Here is a 16,082-nt window from a genome sequence, read left to right on the forward strand (position 1 = left end):
TTGCAGTTTATTTGATTCCAGTGTAAGAGAAGTTAATAGCTGGTCATTTAAGTACATAGAAGGGCTTTTATGTTTCCTGTTACTGATATCTGGTAACACAAAATATCAAGTATTAACTCTTCTTTTGCATCTGTCTGCCTAAATTCTTCCTCCATTTTCAGTTGGATATGTTACATTTAAAATAATAATACTACACATAAAAAAATCAATCATTGTGTATTGTTACTATGAATTATTGCAGTACAGTTCCATCTCAAATGAAGATGAATTTTAGTGGTATATGGAGTAAAAAATCATGCTTTTAAAGTATATTTGAAAAGCTAATTATTAATTTTATAGGTAACTATAAAGAATAGAAAATTTTCCATTTGAAGTTGTTTCACTTTATGAAATTATGTATTTAAATAGCATAGGCCAGCATATTTCATGTTTTTTTTTCTTGTCAGTGTTTAGCAGCTTAGTATTTGTGTACTAATCAAAAACCAGAGATAATGAAATTGCACTAATTCCGTCTATAGCATATGGTGTACAGCTAGTGAAAGGTTCTTCTATTCCTTTCCCAAAGAATATCCATTCTGAAGATTTATCCACTACCACCAACTCATTTTCTTATTTTGTTCACAGCAAGTAGAACACTGCTGGTTACTATCATTGCTATATTCAACATAATTAGCAGCAATGGTACTCAAATCACAAGCTCTCTAAAGAAGCAGCAGAAGTTATATAATATGTTATCTCCCATCTGACTGTCAGATCTGATGTTTTTTTTTCCCAGGTTGGAAGGACACTAAACACCCCAAACAGTTTTAGTGCCATAAAAGGATTTTCAAACAGCTTAGATGCAAAATTGCTTCCATTTGGTGCTTAATTTCTATTTTGGACCACTATTTCACATGCAGGTGTTAACTCTTTTATGCATACAATTACCTAGCATAAACATGTTATGGTAAGTGCATATGTAAGTTATATATGTAAAACCCATACCTTTTGCATATGCAATTGCGTAATCTGTGTGTAAGAAAATATTGCCCTACAAGCAATAATGCATAATCTACATTTGAATTAATCTGTTACCTTTGCGGCTAATTTAAGGCCAGATTCTCAGCTCGGGTCAGCTAGTAGAGTTCCATGTAAATTAGCAAAGCTACACCAGTTTGCACCAGCTGGGGTTTAGTTGCTTTGTAGGAGCCCAAACTGGTACTGGAGGAACCTACAGTCACACTGGGTATTTCTCTAATTCAAGCACCTTCCAAACTGTGAGTATCAACATGCTGAAAGTGATTATGTTTAAGAATAATCTACTGAAAGTAGTACTGCTGGAAAGACATTCTAGAGATAGCAGTAGAATGTCATTATGTCCAGAAGCAACAGCTTCTTCAGTGAGGGGAAAGCTGGCAGTCCTCTATTGTTAATACCCTAGTGGGAAATCTAGACATGTGGTGATAGGCAGTGAATTTCTGAAGTTGGGGCCAGTCATGTGAAAAAAAAATTTGAAGATAATCCCTAATTAATTTGTATCAATGCCATTTATTAATTTTCTAGAATAGTACATACTGACACAGATGCAGTAAACTGTGAATGGGATCTGTGTTATAAATGACAGTAAATGGTTTTTATAAGTTCCCAATTTTCTTTATGTAGAGAAAATGGAATGCTAAAGAGAACTGTTTAGTCATTGAGCTTTAAGTGATCTTCTCTTGATTTTTCTTTATATTTTAAATGAAAAATTATATTTGTTTAGATGCCCAAAGGAAACACACTAGGCAAAATTTAAGAAATAAATAACTCAAGTCTTGGTAAAATTCTATTACATAGCTTATCACCCAAAGAATGGTAGAGCCTGCTGGAGAACATTATGATTTATGTTTCTGCTCAGTGTTTGTGTTTAGAACCAAACTGACTTTTCTAGTAATTTGTTGAGATGAAAATGATCTCCATTTGGTTGTTTAATTAGCTCCCCTTAATTCTGTTTAATAATGCTGTTCTACACAGAACATTTGCCTGGCTTCTTCCCCCTGCCCCCGACCCTGCAACGTTTCTCATCAATGTCCTTAATTGCCTAATGACATCACTAGTTCTTGCTGTTGTAGACTTTCACACTTTCCTGTATGCAGCATGGCTCATAAAGCCTAATGAGAATAAGTTCATTAAATTAATCCCAATAATTAACAAACTTGCTGCCTGCTTCTCAGATGTCTCATTTGTGACACAATCTTGGCAACCAGTTTTAACTGTGGAAGCAGGGTTTGCATCCAAAAAGCCTCTTTAAGAGAAGAGGAAGATTGATCTTCATTAGAATTTCGTCAAATTTATAATTCATTGCTGATGTCTATTAACAGAGAGACACTTCTGCAGTAAAAAAACCAAAGAGGACAGAGTTCATGAAAGCAATTTTTCTTTCCACATATCTGTCTCGAAAACATATCTGGTGTTCAGAAAGCCTGCAGAGGTTTGAGCTCAACTCCTTTTAAGCCTGAAGGCATGATGTATATACACTTCACTGAGGAGCACATAATGGACTTGGGGCCCAATTCTGTAAGAAGTCCTGTTCAGGGAGGAATTGCCAGATTTTCTAAATGCACTGTACATTCTGAAAATCCAGTCATAAAAGTTGAATTGGTCTTGTGTTATGGTCCTTGGAGCTCTGACATTTAATATTTTAATACCTGATACCACTCTACAAAAGAAGTTGGAAGATTTCTGAAAAGAAGGGATAAGAGGAGAATTGTAATACTAGCTCTCCCTACTTTCCAGGGGTTAGATCCATTGGGCAATACTCTGAACTTGCATGCATTATTTTGCCACCAGTATAATTCCATTGAGTTCAATGTATGTCTGTGTAACACAGTGCAGAATCAGGGCCCTTTTGTTTTTATTATTGTTGAGGAAGTACTATCCCTTCAACTGACTTCTGAGGAAGAATTGATCTTCTTTTTGAAAACAAAACCTTACTTTGTCTCCCTTCCCTGCATCCCCAAGAGTGCAATTGAAAAATTAAACCTAAATTTCTGAAATGGTCAAGTGTTTCCACTCTGTTTTTAATTGGAACTGTAACCAAGAAGGGTCACTCTGCCATGAGAGAGTCTTTATGGTATTTCTCCTCTTTCTATAATGATTGCCAGAACTCAGATTGCCTGTTCTTATAAAATTGCCAACCCAGTTTTGCAGATTTGGGAGGTTTGGTAAATTCTGATATGCTTTGGTTAAGCATCCAAACTTCCCACTGCTTATCTGAACTCAATCCAAAATCAGAACCTTTACAATTATTCCTATCACTGTTACAAGGACAACAGCAGAGAGCATGGCTGATACTGCATTCTTATTATTAATAGGCTCTCCTACTAATTATAATGTATGTGTTTATGTAACCCACACACCTGCTGGGTGTGGTGCTCTGTCCCCCTTTAATGGCACTGTGACCACTTAGAGATTGAGTCTGCTACAGCTTTCGCTTTAAGAGCCATGTGGCTTTTAGCTCATGCAGTAGAGGCTCATACATTTAGCTCCAGAGGTCCCAGGTTCAATCCTGCCCACTGTTACACTTAGATTCCAGTAGCACTCAGAGGTTACAGTTAGGACTGGGTCCCCATTTTACTAGGTATTGTACAAACATTTGAAAACAATCTCTACCTTGAAGAGCAGGATTCAAACAAATATTCATCTACATGAAAAGGAACTACTATTAGATGAAGTGCCAAGTAAACCCATTGGACTCTCAAGTCAGTTAACGATGACTAACTTTGTAGGTATCTTGGTAGAGCTGGATCTCATAGATGAGTTTAGAAAGGTGTTCTGTGCAGTAGGGACAGCATGATAGAAGACACAGAGCTGCTGGTCTGAGAAGCTGGCAAAGGCAGAAGGTGATGAAATAGGAGATTGGAGTTAGTGAGTAGGGAGGGGTAGAGTTGTAAAGGGCCTTTGAGGTGATAACAAGTAACTTGAACTTGATATGGTGACATAGGGAGTTCTTTGAGGGATTCAAATAGTACGTGCTGATGCAATGGGAACAGTTTGTATGGACCTTATAAATAAATATATTGTAAGCTGATCCCTTAAGTAACTTTTTCTCTATTAAGATATAGATTTCAGAAGAAAAGTTGTTTGATAGCCCAGTTCCAAACTAGGAAGTTTACTGTAATTGCTTTGTTTGCAAAAAAGGATAAGAAAGTGTCTGTTTTCCAGAATGTCAGAAGAGAAAGTTGTGGTGATTACTTTTATCATCAGTCAGAATTCATTTTTATTTTGCTGATGGATGAGTGCTTGACTGACTGGCTTTGAGGTGCTCGCAGTTTTTCTATTTTATATGGATTTCATAGAAAAGTTGCTATAAACTGATAACATCTTTTAAAGATGTTTGCAGTAGAGGCTCATACATTTAGCTCCAGAGGTCCCAGATTCCTCACAAGTGGCTTGGTATCTATATTTTTGAAAATTTTGGGGGATCCCAGAACAGCTGTCTGTGCTGTGTGAAATATTGAATTATTTTCTTTAAATTGCTGACTTAAGTGGAGCTTTTCCAAGATGATACTTGCTAATGATGACCTATTTCAAACTTGATTGGCCTGAGTTTAGTAGCTCAGACGTAGGCCTTGTACCTACTTTATCCAACAACCTTCAAGGAAGGTCGCACAAACAAAATTAATACATTAATAAGAATCAAGGGTAAGGCAGACAAGCTTCATCTTTCAGGTTCATGAGCCATCTGAGGAAAGACTGATATTATAGAATCTTCAAGATTTCCTTGTAGACAGGAAATCATGACATCAACAAACAGGATGCTCCAATCCTGAGCAGTATCCCCTGAATCTGGGAAGAGTACCAGACTCTCATTCTAGACTTGAATGATTTTGGTGAAACTCTTCATTTGAGATTTATAACTAAATGGACAGTCTCCTTCTTAGATTCTTTCCTAGAATTTATAGTAGTGATTATATTTTTGGTACTAATTTGATGATATAACTGCAGTATTGAGACTAACTTGTTTATTTTTTTTTTAAAAAAAGATCTTAATTTGATTCTGATATGATAGTGTTTTATTTTAGCAGTATTAGCTCTGGTGATATATTATCTTGATTTTATTTTAGCTTGTTTTAATAATATTTATAAAATAGAAACTGATATTGAGTTACATTTCTGTCAATAAGCAATGTGGGTGTCTGAATCTTTGAAGGCTTGGGGTGGATTACCATCCAGTCAACCTGAAAGCTTTACCTGTTTTCATTAAGTCAAGAGTTCTAACAATGTGATCAGAGGAACAGATAAGGAAGATGGTCTTTGCAGCTGTATATATGGACCTCAGGATGAGAGACAAGAAGAGTGTTTCGCTGTCTAGACAGAAGATTTCAGGGCTGAGAAGTGTTAAGGTAGTTGAAAAGGCAAGATTTGGACACACATCTGTATATGTGGCAAAAGTGACGTAGAAGTTAAAAACAACCCTCAAGTTACAGGCCTGAGCGATGAAGAGAATGGTGTTATCAGTAAAGATAGAGAATGAGGGGGAGTGTAAGAGAAAAGATCAGGAGTTCTGTTTTGACCATGTTACCATAAGTTGGTGAGATACCCATGACATGGCAGAGATACAGACTGAGATGGGGCGGACAGTAAGAGACAGTTCAGAAATACTGTAAAAGGGTTCCACTCTGAGTTACAAGTGTAAAGATGGTAGTTGAACCCCCAAAGAGACAGAGTGTAAAAAAAGATGAAGGGGGACCAAGGAGCCACCAAATCAGTTGCTGAAGTAGCAGTCATTACAGCAGGAGGATGGCGTGACCAACAAAAGCCAGTAAATCCATGGTGTTTCAATGATTGTTTTATCTTCAGTTAATCTATCCATTTTCAGTACTCATGGCTCCCATTACCATAGTATCTGAGCCTCACAGTCCGTGACGCATTTAGTCTCACAATACTCCTATGAAGTTGGACAATGTTGTTATCCCCATTTTACAGATGGGGAACTGAGGCACAGAGAGGTTAAGGGACCTGCCAAGGTCACAAAGGAAGTGTGGTAAAGCAGGGAAACAAATATGATCTCCCAAGTCCCAACTTAGTATCATAGCCACTGTACTATCCTTCCTCTTTTTTAAAAATGGAAGTGAATGAAACAGGATAATCAAATGCACCCGGCAAAAAATGAAATAGTAGTTTGTTGAAAAATATTTGACATTTGTTTCCACTGTTCGTGCTGTAGCAATGCACATTGCACATGAATGGTCACAAAGATCAGTACTATTATACACTGACATTATGTCTACAGCACTAGCTATGTCATTTTTCCAACTTTGAGACTGTATCAGCATCATAAGTTCAAAAATCATCAGATCAAAGGCACACTAGTCCATCTTACAGATGGTCAGTTTCTGAAATGGAAAAAAAAAAGAGGGAAGAAATTGCTGCTATGTGAGTGCAGGGGCTAAGAACAAAAAGCTATTGATGAGACACACAAACAGTCATTAATCAGATAGAGCTCTGAACAAAAAGTCTGGATCTTAACATCCTTGAATTTTGCAGAGTTCGAAATTTGGATAAAAAAAGTCTTTGAGTTTCTTGAGCTTGCTCTGCATCTGTGGAAAACATAAAACTGAGGCTAATTGGAGGGAGGACTCAGTGGACAAGAGGACAAAGTACTTGTAGGAGAGACTGTTGGGAAAGCTAAGCCTTTTTTAATTAATAGAAGATTTACTGCCAACTTGGATGGTAATTACATTATAAACAGATGTGGGTAAACAGGTTAGACTAAAACATTGACTGTCACAAACACCAACCCAAACAGAACTTTTTTTAAGCTTTGTAAAAGTTTGGTGAATTTGTTTTGCTAGGTTCATTATTGCACAGCTCTGTACTTCAGGAGAGACTTCAACTTGAAGTACCAAAACTAAACTTCTGAATCTTCTGAGGGTAGCCCATGACGACTAGTAATCAAAAGATATTATAAATTATCTGCACTTCTTATAAAAGCCAAATGAGAAGGCATCCTACAAGACAGTGGCAATTATAAGGTTTCTGGAAATACATTGTTTACAACCTGCTTGAGTAAGTTTGAGCCTAATTACCGAGAAAAGGAATTAAAAGAGATGGTGGTACTTCTAGGAAGAAACAAGGAGTCCGGTGGCACCTCAAAGACTAAGAGATTTATTTGGGCATAAGCTTTTGTGGGTAAAAAAAAAATGCATGGAGTGAAAATTACAGTTACAGGCATTATTATACTGACACATGAAGAGAAGGGAATTACCTCACTGGTTCAACACTGGTTCTCCACGTGTGTGGTAACTCCCTTCTCTTCATGTGTCAGTATATTTACGCCTGTAACTGTAATTTTCACTCCATGCATCTGAAGAAGTGGGTTTTTTACCCACAAAAGCTTATGCCCAAATAAATCTCTTAGTCTTTGAGGTGCCACCGAACTCCTTCTTGTTTTTGTGGATAGAGACTAACACGGCTACCCCCTGATACTAGGAAGAAACAAGTAGCTAGCATATGGATCAGTACACTGGGGATTTGGACACTTTTATAGTAGATATCTCTGTGATTAAACAGTGTTCTTAAAAAAATACCATGTTTTCAAATTTTATTTCTAGAAGATGCTGCTTCCATGAATCCATAATATAGTAGATATATAAGTAGGGTACTTTGGATGCATCCACAATTAAATAGCAGAAGTGGATATTTGAATATCACAGAAGCTTGAGAAGGAAGAGGCAAATTTCATCATCCAGAGTAGCTCCCTATTGCATTTTTTTACCGTTTTGTCCAGCCTAGAAAAGAAAAACTGGCAATAAAGTAGTTAAACAATAAAGTAAAGATGTTACTGGTACCCCATGACAAGATTCAAGTACTGCAGAGTGACAGAGACTGGATGATGCATCTCAAAGCCAGCGGAGCATAGTGGATATAGGACGGGGTTGGGGAAAGCTAAAATATGAAAGAGTGGTGGTAGAAGGAGGCATTAGGGATGTGTGAGCCCTTTTGTGGCTAATTTGCTGTCTCCCTCCCCTCCCCTAATGCTTAGGGAACACCAGGAACCACAAAAAGGCTGCACTATATAGCTAGCTATCTCCTTTTCCGCAACACTTCTGTGAACCTTTTCCCTTTTCCTCCCTGTTCCTCACAATGTACCCTTGCTGAGGCAGCTGTTACTTAGACCTATATAAACAAGCTTTGTAATAGTATGTGGTCCTGTAATTAAAGGCTGTATTAGTGTGACATGCAAAGGAGCACAGCCAAGTTTTGCACCTGCTTACGTTGTCCACTATTATATATTTTTAGTTAAGGATCAGATTCTGCTCTCCTTTCTCCCTTTGAATAGTACCCCATTCTGTAAATAGTACCCCACTCCTCCCTCCCTCATGGCTGGAGCTGGAGCTGGAGCTGGGGCCAGGTGCTCTTGATCCAAGATTGGTGCCGGGCCCCTCCTGCCCTCTCCGGGCATGGCTTGGGCCAGGGCTGAGCTGAAGTCACTGCTTGGTGCTCCTGCCCCACAGCTTCTGCTGGGGTTGTCCACCTCCCACTCTCCGCCCATGGCTGTGGCAGGGTCTGGAGCCTGGATGCTGCATTCCTCTAGTTCTATAGCAGTGTAACTGCACTGAACTCAATTAGTTACACTAGCAAAAAAACTGCAACAGTGCCGTAGTGAATCTGACTCAAAGTATGTCCCCACCCCAACGTACCTATTGCTGGCAACTGCTTGCTTTTGATTAATTACAATTATCTCACCAATAGCATGCTAGGCACTTTACAGATGAGAATGAAGTGAACACAAAATCCCTGACCCAGAGAGCTTACAATTTAATTGTACTAAATACATGTTTGGAACCTGGAACTTTCACTTTTTTAACTGACTAGTTAAGGAGTATCTGTTGTGTGATTAGACTCAGGTTGTCTTCACTGCAAAAAAAAGTGAGATCCTAATGAAGATGAGGAATAGTTAGTTTTTAGCATGATGTAGCTAGTTAAGGTCAACTTTATACACACACACCCTCCCCTGCCGAGGTTGACCTCACCGATCTACATTGAGTTAAAAACTACAGTGCCTTGAATCCATTCTGATTTTATATCAACTTAGCTATTTCAATGTAAAAAACACACCTTATTGCAATAAAATTTCTCTGTTCTGTGGAACAGAGGCTACCATGTGGTTGAAATCAAATAAGAGTAATCAAACTTGAAGTCCTAAAAGAGGTTAAGTGACTATAGGTAAAATTGTCTTGGCTAATGATGATGATAGTTTGAAAGTTTATTCTTCTGAGATAATATTGTGTCACTGAAATGGACCACAAAACTGATTTACTTGCACATAGCAGGCTAAGTATTGCTAAGCATAAAGAACAGAATAGTAATATAGAAAACGAAATTACATTAAAGATTGTCTGGGGATTATTTTCATAATACTTCCATACACATAAGTAGTGATAACTAAAGAGAGACTCTGTTCCCAAATCAAACTAGAGATAACAAAGCCTGTATAAATATTAGAGTTAAAGTATGGTTTAAAAGCAGAAATGTAATTGTTGCTCTGAATTACTTAGTATGCATTTAAGAAAAAGTTTATGCAGCAGAGAAAAGACTGCCTCTGGCATATGATTCTGTTAGTTTAGTTTAGCACAAAGGGTTTTTGCAGAGGGTAAAATACATACAGAGCCAGAGCAAGGATTTTGTTTGCTAAAAGGGCAAGAGATGCACCAGAGAATGGATATAGTCCAGAAAGGGAATTGGCCTGGAACTGACATAACTTGAAAGAAAATGTTTAATTTGAAAAGATTGAAAGTGTTGTTAAGATTTCAAAAAGTAAGTGTGCTGCTGAGACAGTATCTAAGTGTAAATGGATTGTCAAATATTTAAGCATTTGAAATGTGTTGTTCATATGGGAATCCATTGAAATTGTTGTTGAGTTTTTATTATACCATATGTTAATGGATATTTCACTCTAAGGTTGTTTATTAATGAAGGACAAATGAAACCTATGCTTAAATGTTATGCCATACTCCCTTGAGCTGTCATCTTATCAGATTTTATAAGATAAGTAGGGTCAGGCTTGGTCAGTTCTTGGTCTGTAAACCACAAGACTAGGAGGAAGTGGTGTTGGTGACACAGCAGATGGCACTATACCAGTGCCCCAGGATAGTGTTCATGGATATTAAGCTATCTTTTGAATGAGATGTAAAACTGAGGTCCTGAACTTTGGTGGCCTTTCAAGATCCCATAATACTTTTAAAATGGATTGGAAGGCTAGTCTTGGTATCCTGGCCAATTCCTAATCTGAGTAATTACATTTTGTGTAGCTCAAGTTGCCCTGCAGTTTTTACTGACTATGGTATACGTCTTCTAACCTGAACTTTTGTGCAGTTTTACGCAACTGCTGTGTTTCATTCCTTGATGTCAGCTGGAGTTTTATTTCAATCAAGATTGAAGCCATAGTGTGTAAAATGCTTTGGGTAGAAGGATGCAGATGTAATCATAATCACAGACATGGACTGACACCAGGGCAACTGCACGGAGCAGGTAGGATTCTCAAGGCTGTTGTGTAATGAGATAAGGAGTTGGTTACAAGAGAGTTGAAACCACAGACTACTGTGTGGTTGGAAAATCTGTGCTGAATAAATGCTGACTGTATGATTGTGCATTATGTTTCTGCACTGCTCAGCCCATGGGATATTTTGTAGCCTTCCAGTGCTAAGCAGTAGGCTTGAAAGGCTTTCTTGCATGCGTCCTCAATATTTTGAAAGCAAACTTCTGTCAAGTTAATACGAATAGAGATAAAGCAGAATGATCATGAAAGTGCTCAGGCCGTGGTTCAGGAAAGGAAGTTTGGTGTGGTGATGCCCAAGTCTCTTGTTTTTTGTATGAGTGTTATGATGACTCAATGACTGGACACAATTAACTTAGGCTTGAATAAAGACTGGGAGTGGATGTGTCATTACGCAAAGTAAAGCTATTTCCCTGTGTTTATTTCCCCCCCCCACACACACACACACTGTTCCTAACACGTTCCTGTCAACTGCTGGAAATGGCCCACCTTGATTATCACTACAAAAGGTCCCCCCCGCCCCCTTTGCTGGTAATAGCTCACCTTACCTGATCACTGTCATTACAGTAACACCCATTGTTTCATGTTCTCTGTGTATATAAAATCTCTCCACTGTATTGTCTACTGAATGATCTGACAAAGTGAGCTCACAAAAGCTTATGCTCAAATAAATTTGTTAATCTCCAAGGTGCCACAAGTACTCCTTTTCTTTTTATGATGACTCAAGTGAAAGATAGATAAGTGGCAGTTACAAAAGGAAGGAATCTTGTAGTCACACTATCAATCCTTTAAAGAAAGAAGAAAAAATACAGAACTTCACTGGTTTTCTTTCTAAATGGACTTCGTCAGTAAAGGTAAAGGAAGTATCAAATAAGGAAATGTAAGTTAGCAGTGCAGTCCTAAATTATGCTCTAAAACACTGCCACACTGTGGTAGTTTAGAAGATATAACACAATCTGTTAACTCACTGAGTCTATTAAAACTATTGAGTAGAATAAACAGAGCCACTTGCGTTTTACACTGTAGTGGGAAAGGTTTGCTTGAGGCTGATAGTCCTGCTGATACTCCTATAGATTTTTGCTCCTCTTTCCAATTGCATTATCCCCTTTATTGGCTATAGCACTCAGTGGTTTTAAGTTCTTAATAATGAGCAGTTTCTCCTTCTGAATTCAGCAGGGGGAAGGATCATTAGGATGACTACACACATTCGTTCATTTTGCTTTCATCCTAATTCTCAAAATTTTCCAAAACTAGAAAGCGTCATCAAACTCTTTATTGTTTTACTCAGGGTTCAGACTACATTTATTTAGACTTATAATAATGTCTATTAACCACTTCCCTAGGCCCTTAATTTAAAACAAACAAACAAACAAACAAAACAAAAAAACCTCAAAGCCCTATAATGGATTCCCATCAAGGAACCTCTGAAGCTCTAAAAACAAACTCCTCCCGAATAATCACTCCCCCAACTTCGCTAATCCCTTCTCTGAGTGTTTGCAAAATTTGAACACCTTAAAAGCAAACCACCAAACAAGCTGGAAAGGCTTTTTAAAATAGTCTCCATCAAGAGGCCTTAGTTCAAAACCAGCCCAGCAAGAAAGTGAATTCCAAAACATGTTCTTCAGTTCTCCCTTCAATACGGGTGAAGGCTGTTATCTTGAGCATCCACTTATCTTAACTGCCTGTGTCCTAGCTCCAGAGGTTAGGGGGCAAAGCGGGGGGGAGAGGAACTAGGCAATTAGAACTCAAGGGTATGTCTACACTGTATCTGGGAGTGAGCCAGATTCACGCTAGCAGGGCTCAAGTTAGCAGACTAAAAATAGTGTGGATGTTGCAGTGCTGGTAAAGGCTCAGGGTAAACACTCTAGCTCAGAACAGCCTGATCCCCTGAGTCCTACATGAGTGGTTAGTCTGAGCCTCTACCAGTGCAGCAACATCCACATCGCTGTTTTTAGCGTGCTAGCTTGAGCCTTGCTAGCGTGAGTGTTTACCTAAGTTGGGAAGCTTCCTTCCAGTTGCATGGAGATATACCCTTAGGTATTTATATCTTAAATCCAACTCCCTAATCTGCACTTCGAAGTCAGCGAAGGTTAGCGCAGGTCATTGCACTTTGTTATGCGACTTCGCACTTTCAGATAAGGCCCTGTTAGTATTTTCCAGTTACTAGTCAGTTATGTTTCACTTTGTACGCAGCTAAAGAAACAACAAGGACAAAGTAACTTGGTCAAGGTCACTTAGGCTAGGCTTTTGAGGGGAGGAGGGGGAATAGTGTTAACTTGGATTAGCTAACCCAAGCAGTGAGGCTAGAGCAACTTTGCTTTTAATGGGGTTATCTGCTCGAGTTCAACCCAGGCTCTCCTATGGGATTTCACTCCAATGCTACCCAAGTTAAATGAAGAGTTACTGTGTTTTCACTGCCATTTTAGCTAACCTGTGTTAAAAACACACCTTTTTTCAGTGAAGACATATCCATGAGGTCTGTGGTAGATCCAGAAAGAGAACCCAGTAGCCCTAACACCCACTTCCCTGCTATTAACTTAGCACTGGACAAGACTACTGAGCAATCCCTTCTCTCAATATCCATCTGTAATATCAATGTTTACAGTCAGAAGGGTTAATTTGAATGGGGTTGCAAATTTTGCAGAAATTAAAGTCCTTTTCAGTAACAAGTTAATAATGTTTTCTCTAAGACTGGCTCTAAGACCAGTGAAACTTTTTGAATGCCCAGCCATATGGCTACACCAAGTACAAAATCAGTGAGTCGGACTGTAATTAAGAAAACAGTGGCCTTTTTCTGCTTTAATTATTTTTCTATGTATTATGACATCATATTATTAATATTTTGCTACTAATAAAAAGAGTGTAAGAATAACTAACAAACAATCCATGCAGTGTCTAGCACATGCCACAAGTAAGGCTTCACTGGTCATTGGGCTTTCCTTTACCAGGTGGTTAGGCTGCTATTCTGAGGTCCGTGTCTGTCTTTCCACTCCCACCCACACCCCCATCCCATTGGTATATCTTTAATTCTGAGGAGTTTGTTAAATCTGAATACAGCATGTATAATTTCCTCATTAAATCAATGGGTAAGGTCATTCTTTGTTAAAAGGAGGAAATAACTAGTTCACACATGTTATCGTCACAAAAATATGAGCTGCACATTTCTGCACTGACCTTTCAATATCATTCAAAATTATATTCTGTATCCACTTTGCTACCATATCTCTTTCTGAGGTTACTCTATTGCAAGACAGACTTTTAGGGGCAAAATATAAACTACAGCTATTGTTTTAAAGCTCTTTTGTTCACAGACAGCTGCAGCGGCACAGGAGCTAGCAAACAGAGCTCTAAACAGGGGAGTTTGAGTGGGAGTTTGCAAGGGGAGTTTGGATTGTGGTGCTTGTTTGGGGTTTGCTTTTGCTGGGTTGGGTGGTCTTTTTGGTGTGGCTTGTGTTTCCCAGATTAACAGGATTTAGGTGGGAGGGCGAAGACAGATACAGAGGCAGCTGTGGGAGTGACTCCTGTAGTGGAAGACACATTGAGGATGAGTGGATGTGAAAGCTGTGGTATGTACATGATCCTGGAGGGGGGAACCGGTAAGAGTTTTTTCTGCATGAAATGCCGTCTGATAGAGCTGATGGAGGAAAAGATCCGAGGTTTGGAGATGCAGGTGGAAAGTCTCGCTGAGTTTAGGAAGGGGTTTGAGCAGATGATGGAGCAAAGATATGAGGTATCTGAAGGGAAAAGCTCAGACTCACAGATGGAAGCAGGGCTGGGGAATTTTGAGGGGAGACTGGGTGAGGAAAGTGGTCAGTGGAAACATGTGACTAAAAGAACGAGGCAGAGGAAAAGACGGGCTAGTGAAGGAGAAATAGAGCTTAAGAATAGGTTTGCAGAGTTGGAAAATGAAGAAGGGGCTCAGCAGGTACTTGTTGAAGGTGGAAGGGTAAGGAAGAAGAGAAGAGAGGCTAGTCCTATAGGAAAAGCAGAAGAGTCAAGGGAAACTACACCAAAAATGAGGCCCAGGAGGATACAGGATGGGTTGAAGAAGATTATAAGGGAAAATAGGAATGGAAAGAGAGGGAACCAGCCAGAGGGAACAGGGGAGAGACTGGAGAATAGCACTGTCACCAGGAAAAGGCAGGTCTATGTGATCGGGGACCCTTTATTGAGAAGAATAGACAGGCCTGTAACTAGAGCTGATCCAGAGAATAGAAGGGTGTGCTGTCTTCCGGGTGCTAAGATACGGGATGTAGACCTGAGGTTGAAAAGGATCCTAAAGGGAGCGGGAAAGAATCCCCTAATTATCCTTCATGTGGGAACAAATGATACGGCTAGATTCTCGCTGGAAAGTATTAAGGGAGACTATGCTAGGCTGGGGAAGACGCATAAGGAAATTGAGGCTCAGGTGATCTTTAGCGGGATCCTTCCTGTTCCTAGAAAAGGGCAACAAAGGTGTGACAAGATTATGACTGTTAACAGATGGCTTAGGCAGTGGTGCCATAAGGAGGGCTTTGGGATGTATGGCCACTGGGAGGCATTCACGGACAGAGAACAGTTCTCTCGGGATGGACTTCATCTGAGTAGGGAAGGAAATAGACTTCTAGGATCGAAGCTGGCACAACTGATAAAGAGAGCTTTAAACTAGGAATTAGGGGGAGATGGATGGGAGATGTCCAGGAAATCTCCACACCAGATTTTAGCATTGAGAGGGAAGAAGACGAAGTAAGAAAGGATACAGCCGTGGGTAGGAGAATGTATATAAGGAGCGAGGGCGGTGTGGATACTAGTCTAATAGGTTATACTGGCTGTAGAATGACTGTGCCTAATAGGGTACAAAATGTGAGCGAGGCCAAACAGCAAAAATTAAGATGTTTATACACCAATGCGAGGAGCCTAGGTAACAAAATGGAGGAAAAAGAACTACTGGTGCAGAAAGTGAAACCAGATATTTTAGGGATAACAGAAACATGGTGGAATAGTAGTCATGACTGGACTACAGGTATTGAAGGGTATGTGCTGTTTAGGAAAGACAAAAACAAAGGTAAAGGTGGTGGAGTAGCATTGTATATCAATGATGAGGTAGAATGTAAAGAAATAAGAAGCGATGCAATGGATAAGACAGAGTCCGTCTGGGCAAAAATTACACTGGGGAAGAAAACTAGTAAAGCCTCTCCTACGATAGTGCTTGGGGTGTGCTATAGACCTCCGGGATCTAATTTGGATATGGACAGAGCCCTTTTTAATGTCTTTAATAAAGTAAATACTAATGGAAACTGCGTGATCATGGGAGACTTTAATTTCCCAGATATAGACTGGAGGACCAGTGCTAGTAATAATAATAGGGCTCAGATTTTCCTAGATGCGATAGCTGATGGATTCCTTCATCAAGTAGTTGCTGAACCGACTAGAGGGGATGCCATTTTAGATTTAATTTTGGTGAGTAGCGAGGACCTCATAGAAGAAATGGTTGTAGGGGACAATCTTGGCTCAAGTGATCATGAGCTAATTCAGTTCAAACTAAATGGAAGGATTAACAAAAATAAATCTGCAACTAGGGTTT

At 39.2% G+C, this 16,082-nt stretch overlaps 1 long non-coding RNA gene across 2 annotated transcripts in view; it reads left to right on the forward strand.

Annotated features, from left to right (window-relative positions):
• The first annotated feature begins 1,113 nt into the window (after positions 1-1,113).
• The window catches only part of LOC122456295, a 76,970-nt gene continuing 62,001 nt past the window's right edge, over positions 1,114-16,082 (forward strand). Inside the window, exons 1-2 of one of the 2 annotated variants that reach the window (XR_006275133.1) lie at positions 1,114-1,256; positions 10,376-10,494. This is a non-coding gene — a long non-coding RNA (uncharacterized LOC122456295). The remainder of the gene's footprint in view (positions 1,257-10,375; positions 10,495-16,082) is intronic. The other variant, XR_006275134.1, reaches the window with a different exon arrangement.

The sequence above is a fragment of the Dermochelys coriacea genome, chromosome 12 (genome assembly GCF_009764565.3).
Source record: "Dermochelys coriacea isolate rDerCor1 chromosome 12, rDerCor1.pri.v4, whole genome shotgun sequence".
NCBI lineage: Eukaryota > Metazoa > Chordata > Testudines > Dermochelyidae > Dermochelys > Dermochelys coriacea.